This window comes from Coturnix japonica, chromosome 8 (genome assembly GCF_054131305.1).
Source record: "Coturnix japonica strain WE chromosome 8, WE-NBRP24, whole genome shotgun sequence".
Classification (NCBI taxonomy): Eukaryota; Metazoa; Chordata; class Aves; order Galliformes; family Phasianidae; genus Coturnix; species Coturnix japonica.
In genome coordinates this window covers 17,375,958-17,388,374 of record NC_140670.1, presented here as the reverse complement: position 1 = coordinate 17,388,374, position 12,417 = coordinate 17,375,958, and the positions used below count along the sequence as shown (strand labels likewise).

At 39.9% G+C, this 12,417-nt stretch overlaps 1 protein-coding gene across 7 annotated transcripts in view; it reads right to left on the bottom strand.

Annotated features, from left to right (window-relative positions):
* Positions 1-12,417, bottom strand: part of MAPK8 (mitogen-activated protein kinase 8) — a 97,212-nt gene that overhangs the window by 35,620 nt on the left and 49,175 nt on the right. For 5 of the 7 annotated variants that reach the window (XM_085555083.1, XM_085555078.1, XM_085555082.1 and 2 more), the window contains exon 1: positions 6,104-6,209. The exons of 1 other annotated variant lie outside the window; for it this stretch is intronic. The gene's annotated coding sequence lies outside the window, so the exon portion shown is untranslated. Of the gene's footprint in view, positions 1-4,113; positions 4,188-6,103; positions 6,210-12,417 lie in introns of those variants that run through there. One more of the 7 variants, XM_085555081.1, reaches the window with a different exon arrangement.

Genomic DNA, 12,417 nt, shown 5'->3' with positions numbered 1-12,417 from the left:
ACTACAAACCAAATACCAGATTGGAGACAGCTGAGGTTTTGTTCAAAAAACTGAGATACAAGATAGGTGTTTAAGAATGAATGGACACAGACTACAGTGACTGGAGCATGCATTTTAGCTGCATTTCATAGTTAAGAGTAAACACCAAGATATTTGCCTGTATATTTTTAGGCTTTTTAGTTAAAAATAGCTTGGTACATAAGTCATCAGAGATTGTCAGAATTGCATGTTATTTATTTAAATAAATACTCAAAAATCACAATTACAGGGAATGGTCTTTCCAGCACTACTACAGAATTAATGTTTCCCTTTTTTGTCTATTTGAAGCATATGCACAAGAGCACATGCATATACAGTATTTGCTTTGTTTGCAACACAGATGACCAAACTGTACTTCTTTCTGGTCACCATCTAGAATTAGTCTACAGTTTCCAACTAAGAAAGATTAATAAGCATCCCATCTGTTCACATATCAAGCAGCATTTATCCAGCAATAAAACTGACAATATGGACAACAAGTATGAGGTTTATTTTAGTAACACGTTCACAGGCAAACCATTTGGATGGGAAAAGAAACAAGGATTGGCTATTAAACACTTAGCCTGAAGTTGAAAAGAAAAGCATTACTACTTATAAGCTTAGTACCCCAAGATTATCATCGCTTCACACATGAATTTAAAAAGAATGCAGGCACTAGAAAAAGCTTGACAAAACATTTTACAAAATTAAGAACAGCTAAAGTAACAGTACAGTGAACAGAGGTGCTTGGGCAGTTCTCTTTGTAAGGACAATCTGTGCACAGAACCAGGCCAGCCCAACCCTGTCAGCTCAGCCTCTTGGAGGAGTTTGGACCCAAAGACTTTGCATAAAAACCTGTGGCAGAAGCAAGGCACTGTGCACTGTTGGAAACAGACAGTGAACTGGAGCATTACTTATGCTATGCAGACTGGGAAAGACTTCTAGCACACAAAATGAGACTTGCTATCATGCCTAGTGGTTTCACTGAACTCTCACACCAATTTTTATATCAACTAAGAAAAATTTAAGTTCTGTCTTTGAAATATATCACAGTTCTCATCCATTTTGATTTAACGGTTCAAATTCAAAGTCATTTAGTTGAAGGGTATATCATCCATAACTAAAATTATTACTATTTATTTCACATATATTTTTAAGTCAATGTTCTGGTGATGTACTCTGCCCACCACCAAGTGGCCCTGAGCTTCTTGGCACCACTTCCAAATTCTAAGACCGCACTTTTCTTAAAACAGTACCAGTCACAGCTGAGCAAAGCTGCAGTTTTGCCACAATATTTTTTTTTTTTTTTAACAGACAAATAGTGCTAAAATTCTCCTTGATATCTGATGCATATAAACAGCTCAAACCCCTCAGTGAAATACACCTGGAGTTCCACATTTTGAGAAACAGCTGGGACAGAAAAAGAGTGGGGTATCCCAAACATATTGTTCCTGAAGGCTTCATCTATTACTGGGTTATAATGGACTGGAAAAAGCTACAAGAGAAGTTCTAAGCACTACGTGAACAGCAACATCTACCAAGCAGAAAAATCTAAAAAGATAAACGCTAAGTATTTCTGAAGCACCACAAAACATTAGAAGGCATTTGTATTCCTACACCTAAAATATATCCTATAATAAAAAGAAAACATTAACCATTTTAACTTAATGTTCCTGACATCCACTTTTTAGTCTCAAGTAAAGCACTGCCTCACCAGGAAAGTGTTTCTTCACAAATAGTATTTAAAGAAAGTAGAAACACAAGCAGTTATCAATCCTACAACACCACAGCTTCAGCCTTCTTTCAAAAAATTACATGCTCCTTGTTTCCCATAAGTGTCCCCTTACTGATCCTTACTTGCTTTGAAATGGTTAATACAGACAAACACAGGAGAGAATGTCCATCCACAATAAGTTAATGACTGAAAATTTCTTGGTCAGTGCTAGCTGTCTAACAAGAGAGACAATGACAGATTTGAGCAGCAGGCCCAGCTGAACCTCATGAGGTTCAATACATCCAAGAGCAAGTCCGCACCTGGGTCACAGCAACCCCTGCTATTAGTACCAGCTGGGGGATGTAAGGATGGAGCAGACCTTTGGAAAAGGACCTGAGGGTACTGGTGGATATGAGCCAGCAATGTGCCCTCACAGCCCACAAAGCCAACTGTACACCTAAAAGCATTACCAGCAGGGGCAAGGGAGGTGATCCTGCCCCTATATGCATATATACATACACATGCATACAGGAAAGAAGAGACAGGCTTTTTAGCAGGGTCTGTGGTGAGAGAATAATTATTTCAGACCAAAAGAGAGGAGATACAGGTTGGACATAAGGAAGAAGTGGTGAAGCACTGGCACAGGTTGCCCAGAGAGGCAGTGGATGCCCCATCACTGGAGACATCCAAGGTTAGGCTGGATGGGGTTCTGAGCAACTGACAGAGCTGTAGATGGCTCCATTCATTTCAGACAAGTTGAACTAGATGGCTTTTAAGGGTCTCTTCCAATTCAAACAATTGTAGGATTCTAACAGGTGCTCAACTGCTCTTCCTTTTGGTCTCTGTAGTACATTCAACCATAATAAACAGCCTTTTCAGGATGCTATTAGGTAACACCAGCAGAAGACTCCATTTGCACTTGGATTTTTTTTAATCAAGCATCTCTGAACACAAGAAGTCTAAATGCATGCACTGTATTACTCTTCTAATCTGTGAATCTTTGTGCATGTGCACAACTGATACCAACAGCCACTTCAGCACCCTCTTTGTCTTCCTACCTTCTAGCAGCATACTTGTTTACTCAGACACAAGGGAATTAATCAGGCTGAAAAATAGTCCACATGGAAGAATTTATTTATTTCTTTTCAGCTCATCAGTTAGTTCCTTGATCTGTTTTGCCCCACAGCAGCCAACGAGGAGAAATGGTGGGGAAAGATTGCTTAAGCAAGATAGCCACTGAATGTGAAATTATGGTGTGACATTACAGAAATAGAAACACTTGTAATTGCTTTGAAAACAAGGATTTTATCAACCAGTCCACTGATACTGCAGTCAGTGTTAAAAATAACATCCATGAGTTAAAATGGCTATTTGTGTATTTTCATACAAATAAATCATACACATGGAGCAAGGTCCCCTTAAACAGAAAACACAAAAAAATTATCTTTCCTCAAGGAAAGTCAAAAGCCTTTATCAGGTTTAAAAGTAAAATGCCCACCTCGATCTAAACAAGATATTTATTGAAAATGATTTGGAAATTACATATTTGGGTGCTTAATTCAGCAATGTAAAGATTATTTTCTAGAATCCACGAGTGTGCTCTGATGAACTTCACAGCAGGAAAACAGCACAAGTAGTTTCAATTTGATTTTTAAACAGCTTTCAAGGACCAAGAGATCTTCCCATAATATAAACAGATTTCTGTTTCTGCAGGTTTTGAATGAAGAACAACTCAGGGTTTATTTGTTTGAAGAAAACATTTACAGAGAGAAAATATTCTGTCTTTATTAAAAATCTATGATGAAAAGCAGTAGAAAAAACAAACAAACAAACAGAATTACAGAATTATCAAGGTTGGAAAAGACCTAGAAGATCATCCAGTCCAACCATCACCAATATTTCCCAGTTAAAACATATCCCTCAACACAACATCCAAATTTTTCTTGAACACAAAAATTACATTAAAATAACACTTTTTAAGAACACTGTAAACACAGCACGTTCTCCCACAGGTAAAGAGGAGGAAGAGAATGAAGTTTAAGGCATGGAATACTCAACTCTTCATCAGACTATCAAAGTGATTTGCATTTATCAAGAACACGGGACAAAACTGCAGAAAGGAAGAGGTATGTATGCATGTACTTTCTATGCATCTTTTAAAGAATAGCCATTCAGATAATCTGGCGGTTGAGGAAGAAAGGACAAACCAAAACAACAAAGGGAATATAAAAGGAACAGATAACCCGTTAGTAGCTGAAAGAAACCACAAGGAACAAGTTCTGGTACATTGGTGGAAGAAAATGACTTCAATGGATGAAATACGCAAACACGTGGTCAATTCCCGGTAGTTTGGTAACATGGAAACAATGTAACAAGTTTACCTGAAGAATTTGGAAGGTTGTTACATCTGCTCTCCCACGCAGCCAGCTAAAGCCTTGCTCCCTAATGAGCTTTCAGTTACTGGAAGTTAAAACACAAAAGCCACACATACAAAAGGGCAGCTGTACTTCTACCTAGAACGAGTAGTCCCCAACCACAAAATTCAGTACCACAGTAAAGGGGTTTTGTCAGAGTCGCTGATCAAGAAGTCTCCATGAAGTATACGGCACTTTATGAGATTATATTGTATCTTGTGAAGTGGAGGCACCCCTGGTCAAAAAAGCTTGGGAGACCAGAGGACACAGTTAACATTCCCGTTCAAAGTTAAGGCAACGATTTCACACAGATTCAGCTCTGTGTTAATAAATGTCTGTCAATAAACGTTTGATTCTTCCTTCCTGTCACACTTCCAGCCAGTTGGCCCTGAAAACTGCCAGTATCTGACAGACTGGAATGTGCCTGGTGCCTGTACAGGCATCACGTGGGTTGCAGCACTCTACCAGAACCAGACATTCCCATCAGAGCTTCTTGGCACTCAAACTCAAAGGAGGAAACTGAGACCACAGAGCAAAAGCTACAGCAAAGAAAGGAAACTGATGTGGGATGATCACTGCTCCTATCTAACCAGCCCATGCTACACGTCTTTGAATCAAGTGGGGAATGACAAGATGGCTTCCCCCACATGTTGAGATCATAGAACAAGACTACTCAAAATACAACCCATTTTTCTTTGCTACTGCTGAAGGAAGAGTTTTCCTTCACTATACAAAAGGAATACTCAAATTCATCAGTGAGCTCACTTGGATACTATCCTTAACCAGGTTGGGCCCAGATTCTCTTCATGTAATAACACTCTGAACTAGTTCAAAGTTATCTATCAACATATCTGCAGATATACAGATACAGTGAGATGCATTATCGCTTCTACATGTGGTTCTGCCCTAGAAGCACCTCTGCTGGCATCTCCAGAAACAAGGCTGTGTCTCAGCAGCTCAGCTGTGTGCCATTACAGCCAAGTCTCCACACCTATACAAAGAAGCCAGCTGTAATGTAAGCTTGCTAAATGCTACAAGCACATGCCCAGGAGGCAAGCAAAACTCACCTTCCACAAACCAGTACAGCACCTTTTGTGTTATCAGATAGGCCAAAACACACAAGGTTTTTGGACTGTCTGAAAGACTTCAGCAAGCCTGCTCTGCATGATACAGAAATTCAAAGCCATGCCACATGTATAGCTGGGGGAACAAAACAATTGAGTGGGACTTATATCTGTGGGTTATCAGCAATGCCTGGGCCAGGATTCACTGGTGAAAGCACTGCACTGAACATAAGAAAGCAGGCTACAGGAGCCAAACTGGATGCTGATAATGACATGGAGAAAACAAAGTGCAAAGAAAAATTGCAAAGAGCTCACTGTTTTTACAAGGAATACAAAAACTAAAAGGCAAAAGAATCAAAGGCATTGCCCACCTTCCCCAAGCCCTATAATCGGAGCAGTTATGGGAAGTGCTTTTTGCTTCAGAAGGCGTTTTGAAAGCAAGGTCATGGAAGTTCAGCACAGAGGTGGCTGAGCACGGCTGCGCTCGCACCTCCCCGCACCGAGGGCCGGGCTGCCAGAGCTGCCCACGGCCTGGGCTGCTGCCCCCCGCCCGGGGAAGAGGAGGAGCCCGGCGCCGAGGCTGCTGCCCCTCCTGTCACATCAACAAAGAGGCCCCCGCCATTATCCGCCCAGGCACCTCCAGCAGCCCCCGCACCGCCGGGCCGCAGCGGAGCCCGGTGCGCAGGGAAGGTCACGAACGCAGACAACCCCGCAGGAAGAAAAGGGCCACGCCACGCTCGCTGCCGGCCCGCTGCCCCCGCGCTGGAACGTAAACAAAGCGGCCAGGCCCGGCCCCCGCAGCGCTGCCGCTCCCTGCACACCCGCCCGGCTCCAGCTCCGCTTCCCAGCCGCCGCCACCTCCATCCCTCCGCAACCCCAGGCACCGCACTTACAACCTCCCGTCGCCTCCTTCCTCGGCCGCTGAATAATGAACCGGGGCCGGGCCGCGCACACGCACCGCGCTTCGTCCGCCCGGCGCGGCTGCGGCTGCCCGCCCCCTCCGCTCGCTCCGCCCGCACGCCCGGCCCGGCCCCCGCCGCCCCTGAGCCGCCCCTCCGGGCACGGGCCCTGCGGGAGGCTGCAGGCTGCCAGCACTGCTGCTGAGCCCGGTCTGGTGTCTGCAGGGCTGTGCCCGGCGCCAGCTCCTTCCCAGCATTATGCCCTGTACCCGGGCCTGCTGTAACAAAACTGCGTTTTTCAGGTGTTTGCCTTCATGCTCTCCTCCGTTTCCTAGTGTTCCCAGACATCCTGCAAGGCCTTGGCAGTCCTAGCCTTCCCCCTGAACACCTGGAATGGCAGCGCTTTATCTCATTGCTGGGTATCTGGAGTGGTGTAACATCTTCTGTATCTGGTTTGGCACCGTTTGTTCTCTAAGCTTTAGGCAGCTATTTGTGAGATTTTGAGTTATTACCACCACCTTCAGCTCTTGGCACCTCCCATGGGTGCTCTGCTTTGTTTTTACAATGTTCTGTTTGTTATTCTTCCTTTCCTTTCCCTTCCCTCCTCTGTTTTTCTCTTTTCAACCAGCAATACCCCTGTCTACAGACTCCATGCCTTGAAGTCATGTCAATATGGCTGAAACAAGCCTTTGTATACTTACACTGCGTAGTACTAAAAATAAAACCTCCGGAAGAGTCTTTAAAAATACATAAAATCTACCAGTTAGGCACAGGGCACAGTAAATTGGATGCTTCACATCTTACTGTCAAACATTGGAATGGCTTGTGCCACATTTTTGAACATGCAAAATAATGCAGTGGGATTGTCTTTCCACATCTCTGAAACAAAAAATAGATTTTTAACTAGTAAGGATACTGCTTCAGATGTTCCAGTCTTATCCACTGTCATAATGTCAAAAGCTGTATACTACTCACATTCCCATTTTATGGAAATATCTGCACTTTCTGGCCTTAAAATTCTCAATACAAACAATCCCATTTCAACCCCTTAAGTTAGAAGTTGTTCCTTTGCTGTTCCCTATAGACCTATACATGACAATTTATAGGAAAACAAAATAAAACAAAACTGTTGTTCAAACTGCTCCCAGGTGTCCCTGGATCCCACTACAGTGTAAGCATGTTACCAAGGTAGCCACTCCTGCCTCACCACCTGTCATTCCATGATACAGACCCAGAAGTGACATAGCCAGCTTTCAGGTTTGAGACTTCCTGTTGAATTATGTTAGATCATGATCAGACATTGCATTCCCTGCCATGTTTATGTGTGAAAGAGGCAAAGCTCAGCTTGGCAGAAGGAGCAGTATGAAACCCCGGACAATGCAGCACAGCTTAGTCTGTCTTAGATCATACCCATCTTCACTTGCAGAATATTGTAAATTATATATTATATAATATTATTTGGTTATGTTACCAAACAAACCTCCACTGAAAGAACTAGGTGGGGAGAATCATGTTCAGCCTCTATCGTATTTGCAACATGGCTTGTGGCCTTGCAGTTCACTGATGTTAATCTTTGTCTTTTGGGTGGGTTATTGCTCCTGATCTTGAGGTAAGACCACATTAAGATTTGCAAGTAAAGAAGGATGTCAGCCCCTTTAAGGTATAAAACTGTGCTTTGCTTACAATTCAGATTTGTCACTTTTATTTTTCAGGTCACAATCAAAATCTCATTAAGATTTTATAGTTGGCACTTTTTAACAGAGAGGTATTTCTAAGTGACTTTTTAACTCCTCAGTTTGGCTGTCCAAGCATCATTAGTCCTGGCTTTGGATTGCTGCTCTAAATTATGTGGTTGTCGAGTGTCTAATAAATATTTTTATAGAGAAACAGTGCCAGAAAAATCTGAATTATTTCAAAATACTGCAACCTTTCTCACTTCCATACGTAGGTATAGTGGTATGTTTATGAACATCATATTAAAACATTTAGATTCAGCAGTCATTAAATTGCATTAGGAATGTAGCTTGATCATTTCTGAGTATTTTCATTAAATTCTTATCAATTATCACAGCCTTGATGGTAAACACTGATATAACACACTGATGCTTACAAACTGTAAAACAAACAATTCAGGTTGAAACATCCAGAGTCAATGGATCTGAGTATCTCACCCAAGTTTCATAAACAAAAATATCAGAAATTAGACATTATGGCATAAAATTCAGTTCAGAACTACATAAAAAAGTTATTTTTGCACACAGAATTTCAAAAGTACGGAATAGTGATTTATTTGTACACCAGAATGGACTGGTATAATACATGCAGTAACCCAATAAGCTCCAGCTGAGTGGGTTTGAAGTGAACAGATAGTATGTAGCAACTCCTTAAAGCACAATAGCTGTTTTGCAAGTAAATATTTAATTAGGCCTGCAGTCATTTTAGACAGGCTGGAAATAGAAACAAGATATTCTAGACATGCCTGGAGCATGAGCAAGATAGCAACATTTAGATAAACAGGTGAAGAACTGCATGTATTGATTTCTTACCAAATCATTTCAGTTATCTATTTAAAGACATTTTTTTTTTGCAAGAATGGTCCGTCCATGATTTTTTTTTCTTAACTACATTTCAATAAATTGCATTGCAGAAAGTTGAAGTTCATCAGCTTCTCAGCCTAAACTACCTGTGCAAATGTGCAGCTGCTGTAGTTCCAGCATTTTTTAAAAAAATTTTTTATTTTACTATTATTTTAAATATATATATGTAATCATCACATAGCACCTAGGTGTCTTGCAGCAGTGAGAGCCATCTTGGAAAAGAATGAGACAAATTGTCTCCTCATCTCATCCCGATCTCAAGAGATCAGCAGGAACTGTGGGTACTCGGGGGGGAGGAGGGAGCACAACTATTCTATTATATCACTAGATAAGTACCAGCCAGGATCAACATCCATGTCCTCTTATGAAAAAAGGTTGACAAATATTGTTTGTTAAGGGAGATAAGATGGAGGCAAGGCCCAGACTTTAAAACATTTTAGAAAATTCCAGAATATAAATGCTTACATGAAGTAAAATATATATATATTTACATATACATATTATATTATATTCATATATATATATATGTAGTTTGGTAATATCTTTACTTAATATCATGAAAGATATTATGAAAGTTCCATTTCACATGAGGAAGTGAAAAAGGAAAATTTTGAGAAACTAACCATAACCAAACTGAAGAAATGCAAACTGAAAAAGCATAAAATACTGAACCAAGTATCACACCTTCTAATTGTTGGTAACTACAGCAGGCATTAAAACTATGTAGATCAAAAGGTAACTAATATAACTAGTAGCAAATCAACTCTTAGCAAATAATAGTGAATTAAGATTTTTTTAAAGTTGTTATCAAAATCAGTTTAGTAGTTGCTGGCTTTGGGACATACAGCAGAGGGAAAACAGCCACCATGGGGCACCATGCGACAGGTTATAAACAGGACTATGAATGTAGGACTGTGTTCATGGGTACTGCAGGGTGATTTCAGCTCAGTAAAAGTGACCTTTCTGTCTATCCAGTTTAGGAACTGTGGCTTCTGAAATGTCATAATCCCATTAACCCCTTCTTCTCTAATCCTACAAAGTTCTGTCTGAGATGCCATCATCCAAGGAGCAATCCATGTAGATGAGAGAAGCATAGTTTAACCACTAGGAAACTGTGCTTACACAATCATATGCCTTGTAGCTATATGCACTGACATTAACACAGAATGGTGTTCTTTATCTTACTAGTCAATTGAAATTTTGCATGCCACAGATTTTCCTGTAACTGAGGAAATGTTCTCGGGGTTTGGAATTATCTGAGGACATTGGATGTTGAGTTAGTTCACTGGGCTGGATTCTGGCAATATATTCTGTCACAACCAAAAATACATTTTGATCACTCTTATTACTTAAACTGTTGCAGAGAAAAAATATTTTATCTCCATAAATAAAGTGTTAATCTGATACATAAATTTATATCTGAATGTATTCAGGCTTCTTTGTGGTGGCCAACAATGAACTAAAGAAAGAATCTCTTTTCCAAGAAAGAGGAGAGAGATTTTCTCCCCTCTAACTGTGTAATTGATGTGGAAAATGGCTATTTTAAATGAAACTACGTGTGATGCATACACATGGCATTACATTACCATATTCCAGAAACCTGTGAAGAAGTTTTAGTCTTATTTTTCCCTCAGATTAATGGCAGTTCTTATTTAGAGAGTGACTCTCTCGCAGTCTGTGAATTAAAAGATGTTAGCTTGTACCTGATATTATGAACTACTTGCTTCACACTTTTTTCTTGTATCCTAGAAAGTTATCTTAAAAGACATCTCATAAGAATATTGCCTATTACTGAATCGCTTATGGGATCAGCAGAGCTACAACCAGCTATTCTGAACATATCTTATTGCCTCACATCGTAACTCAAAAGCAGTGAAAGAATCAAAAAGAAATTTAACAGATTGTAGAAAATGAGGTTTCAATTGGATCTTACCCATTCACAGATCTTTCTAAAGATTTAGAAACTCCCAGGTGTCTGATGCAGCCTTTGCCAACTGTTCTTAAGGAAAACCAGTTTGTGTCACCAGCGGCTGGTAATAATTGAATTATGATGTCTTCCTACCCACATCAAACACAAATTAAACAAACAACAACAAAACACCACACTCAGACTAATGTTGGTTTTGTGTTTTTCTTTTTGTTTTTTGTTTTTTTTTGTTTTTTTGGTTGTTTTTTTTTTTTTTGGTTTTTTTTTGTTTTGTTTTGTTTTTTGTTTTTTGTTTACCTTAGGAATGAATTCTCGGAGAGGAACAGGGTGTTCAGCTATACCTGTTACATATTTGCTTCTATTTTCCTTCATAACTGAGATCAAGGTTACAAAAATCCAACCACATGCCTCTTGAAGACACTGAAGTGAAATAACTCTGACTACAAAGACCAGAATAAGAGCATAGACTCACATCCCTATATTACTTTGCTAACCTAAATATAGATGACTGGATCAACTCCAATCTGCTTAGAAACCACATGGAAACAAATCTTTAACTTGTATATGTTCTGCATACAGGGATGATGCATAGAAATTTGGTATCAGAAGTAATTAGGTTCTACTGTATGATTTTGAGCAGACAGAAAAAAAAAAAAGAAAAAAAAAAAGGAGAGATTCTCCATTGTTTTTGTTGTTTTTGTTTGTTTGTTTCTTTTTTGAAGGTTCAGGTGTCTCTGGCCACTCCAGCAGTTTATGGTCTGCTCTATGGGACTATGAAATAAAAATGGTTGAAACTTAACAAAAGCACCTTGACTTTTCACTTTTTAATAGCAACCCCATGTTTGACCCATGATTCTAGTATTAAAGGCCTGCAGGTACCACCATCAGCTGAGAAGTAAATAATAATCCTCACCTTTATGTAAACTTTAAGAGCTTCCCACACTTCAGCTTCTGTGGGATGAAAAGGCATTACTGCCAGAGAATAATTGGATTCTAACCCTTGCCAGGTCTCAGAAGGCTGGACAGAGCATAAGGGAGATCCTAAGCCTCCATCCAGCAGTTCCTTCACTAGGATAAATGGTCTTTCATCTTGTTAACCTTCTTTCACACTGATCCAGTTACATAAACTTTGCCACAATCACAGAAGTGTCATTTCTGCACAGTAGAGGATACAGTTGGTGAATGGAATGAATTCAGATAAAGCTCTCATATAATCTCAGTTTATGAGTCTAAAATATCACTTCAGTTTAGACTAATACAAGGTGAATATGATTCTAAAATGCTTCATTTCAGTGACTACTTAGAATCAAGAAGGAACCACGGTTAAGAATTAGATTTCACAAATCCAGAACAATTGCTTACATTAACAGAACTACCACAGTTTTGCTTCGGTGTTGATAGAACAGAACCAGACCTGTGCTTTCACAAGAACCATGGTAGCAGAGTCTTTTCTTAAAGCAATGTAGAGTAAATCACTTTATCACTTTGACTAGCTAAAAAATTCAACATTTCTACCTGGCTTAATGAAACCATATTCACACAACACATTATTTCTAGAAAAATGATTCAACAAGTCACACTCCCTATTAACTCCACAAACAGCATTATACACGCCTACTTAAATCAAATTTGGTATCTACAAATGCACCAAAATAACTCCGTGTCTCATTCCTATTCATTTCCTGGAGAAACAATAGCCACAGACTTCCGTGTTGATTTTTTCTGCTAGTACAACTGTCTTGGAAGATCAGTCTGAATACATTGTGAGGTCCATCAATGCTCAG